This window comes from Canis lupus, chromosome 3 (genome assembly GCF_048164855.1).
Source record: "Canis lupus baileyi chromosome 3, mCanLup2.hap1, whole genome shotgun sequence".
NCBI lineage: Eukaryota > Metazoa > Chordata > Mammalia > Carnivora > Canidae > Canis > Canis lupus.
The window spans coordinates 74,647,295-74,659,858 of record NC_132840.1 but is presented as its reverse complement, the minus strand read 5'-3'; the positions used below and the strand labels follow the sequence as shown (position 1 = coordinate 74,659,858).

The window sequence follows — 12,564 nt, the reverse complement described above, 5'->3', positions numbered from 1 at the left end:
AGAATGCTAGAGGAGTTCCCAACATTTTTTTATGTAAGAATCCTTTTTTTTTTTTAATGGACTTAATTTTTTAGAGAAGTTTCATGTTCAGAGCAAAATTGAGAAGAAGCAGAGATTTCCATATACCCTCTGCCCAACTACACATTCAGAGCTTCCCTCATTATCAACACCCACACCAGAGGAGCACATTTGTTACAAGGGATGAACCCACATCGGCGCATCTTCATCACCCAGAATCCATACTTTACATTAGGCTTCACTCTTGTGTACATTCTATGGGTTTTGACAGGTGTACAAAGACATATTCCACCACTGTAATACCAAACAATAGTTTCACTGCCCTAAAATCCTCTGTGTCCCATCTATTCATCAAACCCTAGAAACCATCAATCTTTGTACTGTCTCCATAGTTTTGCCTTTTTGGAAATGTCACATAGTTAGGATTATGCGCAATGTAGCCTTTTTAGAATGGCTTCCTTCACTTTGTAATATGCATATAAGGTTCCTCCATGTCATTTCTTGGCTTGATGATCAATTCTTTTAATCACTGAGTAATATCCCATTGTCCTTTTTTAATGTCAAAATATTCTGAATATCCCACTGACATAAAAATCATATCTTTAGAATCCACAGATACAAAAACTATGAATACGACAATACTTTTTTATATTATTAGCTATATTGACCTCCTATAAATTATTCATGTCTCATATTTTTCATGCTAAATAAAGATCAAAATGACAGGGTTTAGGGAATGTTTGTATAAATTCATAGGTCCCAGGGGGTAGAGACATAAAGCTGGGGATGCTGTAGGTATTGGATAGCTATCTAAGGATCTTTGATAGGGCACAGAACTAGTGAGATTTGCATTTTCACGAGATCATTCTAGCTAGCTGCATCCTAGGATGGACCCCAGGACTCTCTTACAATATGCGCTAAGTCAACTCTCCAAACAAGATTGTGGCTACACATGGTAAGCACAGTTACACCAAGTTCACCGAGGATCCATTAAAAATTCTCATCCGTGTATTTAACCAAAAATCTTACTTCAGTTATGCTTCCAAACAAAAGCCCGCTATGGAAAGCAACACCAAAGAACCTAGAACATACATTTGGTTTCAGAATCAAAGAGCTAGACACCTACTTCAGAGAAGACCAGATCCTGCAGAGGCCTCAGAATCAAAGCAAAGGCCATGACAAGATCACCCTGAAGAGAAGATTCAGGATAGAGAAGCAAGCTGATGTCATATCAGCTATACTTTCATTCAACTCCCAAAGACATACCCTCATCAAGCCACTTAAGAACAACTCTTAACTCTAGGATTCATTTTAGAGAATGACTTGCTCAAGAAATTGGTGTTCCAGAGCAGAGAGTCCAAATTTTGTTTCAAAACTGAAGATTGAGCTATCCTGTCTAGATATAAAACAAACAAACAAAAAACAACACCAACAACCTGATAAGGCCTTAGGACAAAGATAACACCAAGGCATGATGATCTCTGAGAGGGTTCAAGGTACAGGAGCTACATAAAATGACACCAACCTTACCAATGGGCATCTGATTTCTCTGGAGCCAGAAGAAGGAGGCAAGTTCAGTGTATCTGCTACTGTCACTCTGGGCCCCACATCTCTCTCTCTCTTTGTGGGTCTTCACCCTTCCCCTGGACTACAAGCTGAGCCTTCTAGAGACAGCAGGCAAGACTTTGGGAGTCACAGACATGCAGGAGCACCACAATAGGCACCTCACAGTACTACTGACCTAGCCTAACTCTTGAGTTGGGCAGAGCTCAAGGACAGTCCAAAAAAAATTCATACATATCATTTTCCAATCATCACAGTAATCACTGATCAGGGCAAAAACCACTGGTGGATGTTAAAACCTTTAAGTGAATGTTTGATGAATAACAAGATGTACACTGCCCCAAAGAATCTCCCCAAAGATGACTTATTAATTACAATGTAAAAAAAAAAAAAAACCAACAGTTCTGCAGTGGAGAAACCTGGCAGGCTCCACCTTAACCAAGTAATCAAAATTAATTTCACCAGTAACAGCTCAAATTGACATGAGCTGCCTCCTGATACGATGGGCTGAGTTTGGCCCCACATGACTTCTTTGATATCATCACCCAAAATGTATATGCTGAATCTAATTATGAGGAAACACCAGAAAAACGGAGTGGCAATCCACAAAGTAACGGCCCTGGACTCTTTAAAAAATAAACTGAATAATGATAATGTGGATGGGGAGAAGATAAGCCAAGGAAAGACCTAGAAAGTTCAATCTAATAAAGGGTTCTCTTCTGTATGCAGTATGTGCTGCCTTCTCTGTGGGGGAGTGGGGGTAGGCATATAATCTGAGGCCTCTTTTATACCTAAAACTTTTCTCCAAAAGTGCTCAGTATACTGGTAGCACTGGGCATCTATCTCTGGGGAAGGGAGGTGGAGAACTGGACTGGGAGACAACCTGGCTTTTCATTTCAATCTTGTCATCCAGGATGCCTGGGTGGCTCAGTGGTTGAGTGTCTGCCTTTGGCTCAGCTCCTGATCCCAGGGTACTAGGATAGAGTCCCACATCAGACTCCCTGCAGGGAGCCTGCTTCTCCCTCTGCCTATGTCTCTGCCTCTCTTTCTATGTCTCTCATGAATAAATAAATAAAATCTTTTTTAAAAAATCTTGTCATCTTATTTGAATGTTTTAAATCATTTCAATGTGTTATTCATTCAAAGGGGTTTTTAAAGATTTTATTTATTTATTTATTTATTTATTTATTTATTTATTTGAGAGACAGAGAGAGAGAGCACGAGCAGAGGGGAGAGGCAGAGGGAGAAGCTGAGCAGGGAGCCCGATGCAGGGCTATCCCAGGACTCAGAGATGATGACCTGAACCGAAGGCAGACGTTTATCTGTCTGAGCCACCCAGGCCCCCTCAAAGGTAGCTCACAAACATAATATTAAGTAGAAGAAAGCAAACATATTATAAGTACATATTATATGATTCCATTTTCATAAATTGTAAAACTAGTCAAAATGAATAAAAGGCAGGCTAGGAAACTCACAATTCCTGATTTAAGGAACACTTAAACAAAGCTACGGTAATAACTCAATGTGGTGTTGGCATAAAGACAGACATACAGACCAATGGGATAGAATTGAGAGTCCAGAAATAAACTCATACATCTGTGGTCAATTAATTTTCAACAGGGGTGCCAAGGCTAGTCAATGGGAGAAAAAATATTCTCTTCAACATATGGTCTGAGGCAACTAGATAGCCATGTGCAAAAGAACAAGGTTAGATCCCTACATCATACCATATGCAAAAATTAATTCAAATGGATCAACCTAAATATAACCTAACTATAAAACTTTTATAAGATACCATAAGGTTAAATCTTCACAAACCCTGAGTTTGGCAACGAATTCTTGGATACAATACCAAAAGCACACATAACTGAAGAAAAATTAGGTAAATTGCAATTTGTCAAAATTTAATACTTTCATGCATTCAATGTTATCAAAATAATGAAGAGATAACCTACATAATGGTAGAAAGTACTTGCAAAGCAACATCTTTAAAACATCCAGCACCCAGAATAAATAAAAAAAGTCAATAGACAACAAAACAACCCAATTTTAAAAAAAGCAGTGGCCTTAAATAGAAATTTCTTCCAAGAAGATCTACAAATGGCCAATAAGCATATAAAAAGATGCTCAACATAACTAATCATTAGGGAAATGCAAATCAAAAGTACCATGAGATATCATTTCACACCCACAGCATGGCTATAATTTAAAAATTTAAAACTCATACACACACACCCATACACACACAAAACAGAAAGTGTTAATTAGCTAGGACACGGAGAAGCCAGAAACCTTGTACGTTCCAGGTGGGAACATGAAGTGGTACAGCCTCTGTGGAAAACAGTTTGGCAGTTCCTCAAAAAGTCAAACATAAAATTATCCATATAAGCTAGATACAAACCCAAAAGAACTGAAAACAGGTATTCAAACAACTACTTCTACATGAATGTTCATAGCAGTACTATTCACAAAAATCAAAAGGTAGGGCAGCCCCGGTGGCCCAGTGGTTTAGCATGGCCTTCAGCCCTGGGGTATGATCCTGGGGTCCCAAGATCAAGTCCCACGTCGGGCTCCCTGTATGGAGCCTGCTTCTCCCTCTATCTGTGTCTCTGCCTCTCTCTTTCTCTCTCTCTGTCATGAATAAATAAATAAAATCTTTAAAAACAAACAAACGAAAAGCAAAAGGTAGAAACAACTCAAATGCCTGTCAACAGATGACTGGATAAACAAAATGTGGTGTATCCATACATTGGAACAGTTTCTCACCTGTAAAAAGGAAGAAAGTGTCAATACTGCTACAACATGGATGAGCCCTGACAACATTAGCTAAATGAAAGAAGCCAGACATGAAAGGTCACCTGTTGCCCTATGATTCTATTTCTTTGAAGTGGCCTGAATAGGTAAATCCAAGAGACAGAGTGAATCGTGTTAGCCATAGGCCGGGGGAGGGTGTCAGTGTAGGGAGAACAGGAAATGACTGTTGAATGGTTACAGTCTCCCCTTGGGGAAATGAAAATGTTCTAGAACTGGCTAGAGGTAGTCATTCACAAAGCACTGTGAGTGTATAAAATGCCACTGAATTGTACACTTTAAAATGGTTCACACGTTGTGTGAATTTCAGCTCAATTTTTAAAAAAAATAAGAAATAGATGTCAGGCTAGGGGTTAGGGTCACCTTGAAGGGGGCTCAGTGCCTGGAAGGAGCACAAGGACAGCTTCTGGGAGGCTGGGTTCTGGTTGCACTTGTATGTGACCTTGTGAAAATTCAGCCACCTGTGTCCTGACATGTGCTGTGACCTCCACGCATTTCCTAAAAGTAACAGGAAGTTTTGTTTTGTACTCTTTAAGGAGAGAAATTCTTACTGCATTTAAGATGGTGACACCAACTTTTATCTGATGATAGGGCCAAGGAGAGGTTGGTGCAAGCAAGGTGAATCATGCAAGTGCAGGGGCAGATCTTGCCTTTGTTTCAAAGACTGATATTTTGTTCATCGTGGCACTTTGCACTTGTTTTGTTTTTTGAAATACTGCCATTAAAATAGTATTTATCTCAGTTCCTGAGTTCTTTGGCATCCTCCTAAGTGTTGCACCTCTGATGAGTGCCTTACTCACCTCACCCTAGTCTCCCCCATCCCACCCACCCCACCCCTCGCCCTAACTTTCATCCCAGCACCATTGGTAACCAAGGGAGATATATAGTCTGAATCACAAGGGAGACCTGCCTTCATCTGTCTCTCACTGGCTCCAACCCAGAACACTCAGACACACAAATAGTGGGGTGCTTCCTTTGAGAGTAACTGGCTTCCTGAAGTGCCTTTCTCTGCCTCAGATGACACAGACAAGACCCCTGCCCTTCTCCCTGACACTCCACCAAGCCTCCTGACCCTTCAGCTTCTGGGCCCCTGAGAGAGAAGGACTTATGGCCCCATACTGCCTGCCAAGAAGCTGAATAAAAGGGAGTAGCCAGAGTCCATTATGGGGAAATCTCAGGAGGACCCTAATAAGTGAGCATACCCCATCCCCATAATTGTGAGCCATATTCACTTCTGGAAGGGCTGCTTTGTCCTTTGTTTTCTGAGTGGGCAAAGGTGAGCCCATGTGTCTTGAATGTGCATTTCAGGAGATGAGACAAAGGACACAGCATTACTCTTTCCAGTCTCTTTCTTTCTCTAGTGCTCCCAGGGATTCACTTATGAAATGAGACATTCCCATCATGAGAAAAATGTTAAGACTATGTCGCTTTCCCTTGGATGTAAAAGGAACTTTTTAAATAAATAGATATTTATGAAGCAGTATATTTTTTTAAATGCAGCAAAGTAGAGATTTCCCCAAAGAACATAGTAATTTTTAACATTTAATAATTTAGTATATCCTATCTAGTTAATAAAGGCACACTGTATAAAAAGAAAACAAAGTTTAAAAAAAATATTACAACAGGAAACCCATAAAATTTATATCTATATCTCTATGAACTTATGTGTGGTATACATACTTTATCTTAAAATGGGACCAAATTCTGGAACAACACAGTCCAACAGACATTCCTTGCAATGATGGAAATGTTTTATATTTTCATGGCCCAATATGGTAGCCATGAGCCACAATTTGCTATCGAGAACTTGAAATGCAAGGAACTAAGTGAGGAACTGAATTTCTACTTCTACTTAATTTTAATTGGTTTTAATCTAAATTTACTCAAATAGCTACATGCTACTCTACTGTATTAAACAGCACAGATCTGTATTGCATTTTGAAAACATTTAATTCACTCAACATTGATTGGCAAGGTCTTCCCAATTCAATAAATGTGCTTCTCAAACACTAGTACCTATATACGTAACACAAATAGGTTAAAAAGTATGATGTAAAACTAGACTGCAGTGACAGCAGCACCAAAATACAACAAATTCTAAAGACCATACATGACCCACATTTAAAAACTTAGAATATCTCACTAAGGTGTTTTCCAAAAAGATGAAGACTAGAAACAGTGGCCTAAAGCGTTGAACCCAGGAAGCCAGAAAAACAAAATAAAGTGTAAGTACTAATAATTAGGAAACTGACCAGAGATAATTTAGGTGGGGCATGAGGCTAGCTCTCTTTTATTTATTTATTTTTTAAGATTTTGTTTATTTATTCATGAGAGACACACACAGAGAGAGAGACAGAGACACAGGCAGAGGGAAAAGCAGGCTCCATGTAGGGAGCCCGACGTGGGACTCGATCCCGGGTCTCCAGGATCATGCCCTGAGCCAAAGGCAGACGCTCAACTGCTGAGCCACCCAGGCGTCCCTAGCTCTCTTTTAAATAGGAAAATCAGGAAGACATTTCTAGGGAGGCCAACATCTACAGATGAAAGTGAATGAAGCATGTGAAGATACAGGTTTTATCAGTTGTTGACATTTGGGGTCAGATAACTCCTTGTTGCAGAGATGCTCCTATATATTGCAGGATGTTTAGCAGCATCCCCGGCCTCTCTACCCACCAGATACCAGTACCTCTTCCCCCTGCCCCAGTTGTGACAACCAAAAGTGTCTCTAGATGTGGCCAAATGTTTCTAGAGAGAGAGAAGGGGAGAAGAAGCAGAGGGAATAGCCCCAGGAGAGACCCACTTGTCTAGACAAAGAGTAAATTCAAGGGCCCTGAGGTGGGACAAGTGGAAATGCCCCAGAACCAAAAGAGAGACTGTCAAATGTGATGCTGGTGAGAAAGATGACACTAGGTAAGACAGAGACATGGACTCTCTGTGTGGAATCCCTTATAGGAATTTGGATATTATTCTAAGAGAAAGAAGCAAACACAGAGCCACTGAAGGGTTTTAAAGAGGTGCAAGACATGACTTGCTCCACGTTTTAAAAGAATATTGATTTGGAGGATGTTCTGCAAGGGATACAAGGGATCATTTAGTTGAAAGAATGGTGTTGAACAGCTCAGCCTCTTACCAGTTAATGAGCTTCTCTGCACTTCAGTATCCTCTTTTATAAAATGGAGATAATAGTACACATATCCTGTCAAAAACACAAGAAATAACAAGAGTTGGTGGGGACATGGAGAAAAAGGAACCCTCGTGCTCTCATCCAGATGGGTAGGAAGGCAAATTGGTGCAGCCATTGTGGAAAACAGTATGTAGCTTCCTCAAAAAATTAAAAATAGATCTACCCTATGATCCAGTAATTCAACAATTGGGTATTAATCCAAAGAAAAGGAAAATACTAATTCAAAAAGATATATGCCCTCCTATGTTTACTGCAGCATAATTTACAATACTCAAGATATGGAAGCAACTCTGGGGATTCCTGGGTGGCTCAGCGGTTTAGCACCTGCCTTCGGCCCAGGGTGTGATCCTGGAGTCCCAGGATCAAGTCCCACATCAGGCTCCCTGTATGGAGCCTGCTTCTCCCTCTGCCTGTGTCTCTGCCTCTCTCTGTCTCTGTCTCTGTCTCTGTCTCTCTGTGTGTGTGTGTGTGTGTGTGTGTGTGTGTGTGTCTCATGAATAAATTTTAAAAATCTTTAAAAAAAAGATATGGAAGCAACTCAAGTGTCCATCTATAGATAAATAGATAAAGAGGTGGTATATATACAGAACAGAATATTACTCAGCCATAAAAAAGAATGAAATCTTGCCATTTCCAACAACATATTTGGACCTGGAGGGTATAATGTTGAATGATGTACATGAGAAAGACAAATAGCATTTGATTTCCAAAAGTGAAATTTAAGAAACAAAACAAACAAATGAATTAAAAAAGACACAATTGAAAAAAGACTCTTAAATATAGGGAACAAACTGGTGGTCACCAGAAGGGAGGTGGATGGGGGATGGGTGAAATAGATAAAGGGGATTAAGAGCACACTTATCTTGATGAGCATTGAGAAATGTAAAGAATTGCTGAATCATTACATTGTACACCTACAATTAATGTAACACTGTATGTTAATTACATTGGAATGAAATAAATAGGTAAATAAATCTTTTGAAAGCAAGTAAAATATTAATGGTAGTAGTACACATACCCTGAGGGTGATTTTTAGTATTAAAATGAACTAGGGTTTATAATACACTGAATGGTGCCTGGCACATAGCAAGTACTTTATAAGCCATTTACTCTTATCATGACTGTATTCATCCAGGTGAAAGGTGATGTAAGCTTTGAGTGATGGCAGTGAAATATTTCTGTGGAAGGGCTGCAGCTATAGTAAAGTTAAAAGGCTTACTAAAGATACAAAAGCTTGGAGAGAAATGGGCAAAAAAAGGGGACATGGGACATAGCACATGGATGGGCCAGATGAGTGGGCTGGGAGGGAAATGAAGTAACTGTGGGTCACTTCAGGGTTTTGGGCTCAGGCAATTGTGAAGATGGGGTTCACCTTTATGCAGTGGACAAGACATAGTGAAGACATTCATGTGGACATACAATTAATCAAGGGGTGCCTGGTGGCGCAGTCAGTTAAGCATCTGACTCTTGGTTTCAGCTCAGGTCATGATCTCAGGGTCTTGAGATCAAGCCCCATGTCAGGCTCTATGCTCAGTGCAGAGCCTACTTGGGTTTCTCTCTTCTTCACCCTCTGCCCCTCTCCCACTCTCTAAAATAAATAAATAAATCTTTAAAAAAAATAATAGTTGATCCATGGGTCAGAGCCCAGGGAAGAGTCTGGACTGATGATGTAAGCCTGTACATCATTTGCAAAGGGAGAAAACATGCAATAATTTAATTTGAATTAACCATTTAGTAATAATATTTAAACTATTGCTTGTAATAGTACAGTTTGTAGATCACCTAATAGCCACCAATATGATGGTTAAATATACTGTAATATGATCATAAATGGAATATCACAGAGCTGATAAAAAATAAGTCAACTTTATATATCCTGATGCAGAAAAATCCACAATAGACATTGTTCAGTTAAAAAAAATGTAAGGCATACAACAAATCTATCACAAATTACATTTCTGGGGCAGCCCTGGTGGCTCAGTGGTTTAGTGCCGCCTTCACCCCAGGGCCTGATCCTGGAGACCCGGGATCAAGTCCCACATCAGGCTATCTGCATGGAGCCTGCTTCTACGTCTGTCTATGTCTCTGCCTCTCTCTCTCTCTGTGTCTCTCATGAATAAATAAAATCTTAAAAAAAAATTACATTTCTGTGTGTTCCATACCTCCCCACCAAGAACAGATTTGCTAATATCATTATATTCATGGCTAACTGTAGTGATGGCCAGAGGACACAAGTTAGTGAAGATTTAGTTTTTACTCCATGTTGTTTAGTATCGCTGTATTTAAAAACACACACATAAAAAAATAATAAATAAAAAAAATAATAAATAAAAAAAAATAAAAACACACACATAGGGGATCCTTGGGTGGCTCAGTGGTTTGGCACCTGCCTTTGGCCCAGGGTGTGATCCTGGAGTCCCGGGATCGAGTCCCACATCAGGCTCCCAGCATGGAGCCTGCTTTTCTCTCTGCCTCTCTTTCTCTCTCCAATATACATAAATAAAATCTCTAAAAAAAAAAAAACCACACACGTATTACAAAATAGTATCACTGTATTTAAAAAACATATGCAATAGCATCACTGTATTTAAAAAAACATTACAAAAATTTTTAAGTGTATACATTAAAAGACAAACAAACAAGCATGGCTTGAGAAAAGAATTGCTCTGGTAGCAATGGAGAGTAAGAGACTGGAGGCAGGATCCAGCTAGCAGGCTACTGCAATAGTTCAAGCAAGAGAAGATGAGTATTAGGGCTAGCACTGTGTAGGTCAGGATGAAGAGAAAGAGCTGGCTCCCAGGAGCATCTTGCAGGTTAGAATTCCAGTTTGGATGAGTGACTGGATACGCGGATGAAAGCAGGAAAGGATGATGCCTAGGATTTGGGCTGAGAACGATTTCGTGCTTGGAATCACCCCCATCCCCAGGTCCACCCATTCCTCCAGTAGCTCCTGGAAGGCTGAATGGATGACATCTGCCTGAGTCTCAGCCAGATAAGTGGATATACATGCTTTCCTACACACCGCACTTTGGAAAAAAAAGAATCCCATCAACATTCTCTGCCTTTCCTTCCTGCCAATGAGCAGCAGAAATGCCTCCAACATAAAGAAAATGTTTCCGTTTTTTTCCTTTTCCCATCTAAGTGTTGAATTTCTCTTCACTTTGCAGTAGCCTGACCCAGAGTAGCTACAGGCCGCTGTATTTACATGCAGCTCTATTGGCTGAAGCCAGCTGGCAGAGTGTTGGGTAATTGTCAGCCTCTTCAGACGAAGTTAGGGAGATTATGAACTTGTTAATCAGGAGACAGGAGCTTGCTTACAAAGCAGCTTTGCCCAAGAAGATGGGTCTTGACTTTGGAAAGTTGAGATAGAGGTGGCTTCAGACAGCTGTGGGATCTCTGCCTCTCCCTTTTTTCTTTTCCAAAAGCCAATAAAATAAAATTAAAATATGCTAACTCTGCTCACATTCCACAAGGATGAGTCTTGTTTATCCCTAGGCACAGCTATACCTGCCAAAAAACTGCTAATTCGTTTTCCCTTTAGCGGACAGACTGAGTCAGGACTCAGGGGGGCTATTCTCACCTCTCAGGCAGCCCTTTCTGGCGCTCCCCTGACTTTGTACAGACTGAGAAGCACTGAACTTAGCCAAGCGAAAACCCTGAGTCCAAAAGCCCAAGCGGCCCCACAGCCTGTGCTTTCAAGCATTTCTGCCAGGGGCTGCTGCACAGGAGACAGGCATGAGCAAGATCTTACCAGCAGACAGGACTTGCCCTTCAGGGAAGACCCCAGCCCTATTCTTTAGAAACTAGCAACTCACCTCTCCAACTCCAATCACTCTTGAGAGAAGAGGGAGCCACCAGCAGTTATACCACTCTCACAAAGTTTCTCTGCTTTACATCTTCAATCTCTTCTCACTCACTGCCCAACCCAAAACTATATGAATCAAGTATTTTATGTTCTGTATTCTGATGCTTTAACATCTGGGGTGACTACCCACCCCAGGGTTAACTGATTCCTACAGATTTATACACCATTCACCCAGAAGTGCACCTTTCAACTGCAAACCAGCCAATCTAATTTAATCCATCTAATTTACCAATCCAATTTTTAGCTAACCAATCTGATTGGACGGAACCCACATCATCAATCATCTCCTTTATCTGGTTCTCTCTCTCCAGGCTACTAGCCACCTGCCCTCATCATCACAGGGTCAGATATCAGCTAATGAGAGTCACTCCCGGAACCCACTGAAATTATTCAAACTAGCCAATCCTAAACCTGCTTATCCTGTCTCACCCATTCTTGCCTACAGAACTCCCTCTCCTTCTTATGCCTCCTGACCAAGCCCAGTGCTTCCCTGAATGGCCTCCTATGGATCATGTGTCCCTCCTCTTAGGATCTATGAATATAACTACCTTTTCAATGGCAGTCGTCTCCTGATCTGTTGGCCTTGCCATACCTAAATAACAACAAGACCTATATTTTTTAAACAACGACCTCAGACTTCAGCTCCTACCTGTTTCTGGAACTATCCTCACCAGGTGACCTCCTTACTGCTAATTCTAATAGATATGATTTAGTCTTGACTTGACATCCTGAGCATTTTCTCACTGAAACATGCCCATTTCGATGATGTGTCCCTCTACTGGCACTCCTTCTCATACTCCTTTGCTGCTATTCCTTAAATATTGTGCTCCTTAAGATCTTGTCTTAGGCTCTGTTTTCTTTTAAGCCTACAATGCTCCCTATTTGCCAACACCTGCCAGATATCTACCTTCCACTCAGACCTCACTCCTCAGCCCCAAACTGGACCTCTCCATATGTATGTCCCACAGGTACCTCAGCTCACCATGGCCAATACTAAGTTCATGATCTTCCACCTCAAAGTTGTCTTGTCTTTTTTCATCCTTCAGAAAAGCCACACCAAAAATCTGGGAGTTCTTGCAACCCTCACCATAGAAAGTGCCTATATATTATTAATTCTCCAACA

At 40.7% G+C, this 12,564-nt stretch overlaps 1 long non-coding RNA gene across 18 annotated transcripts in view; it reads right to left on the bottom strand.

The window, feature by feature from the left end:
- Positions 1 to 12,564, bottom strand: part of LOC140631111 (uncharacterized) — a 167,494-nt gene that overhangs the window by 101,890 nt on the left and 53,040 nt on the right. For 16 of the 18 annotated variants that reach the window (XR_012028771.1, XR_012028753.1, XR_012028752.1 and 13 more), the window contains one exon: positions 7,523 to 7,588. The exons of the other annotated variants lie outside the window; for them this stretch is intronic. This is a non-coding gene — a long non-coding RNA (uncharacterized lncRNA). The remainder of the gene's footprint in view (positions 1 to 7,522; positions 7,589 to 12,564) is intronic. 18 annotated transcript variants of the gene reach the window in all.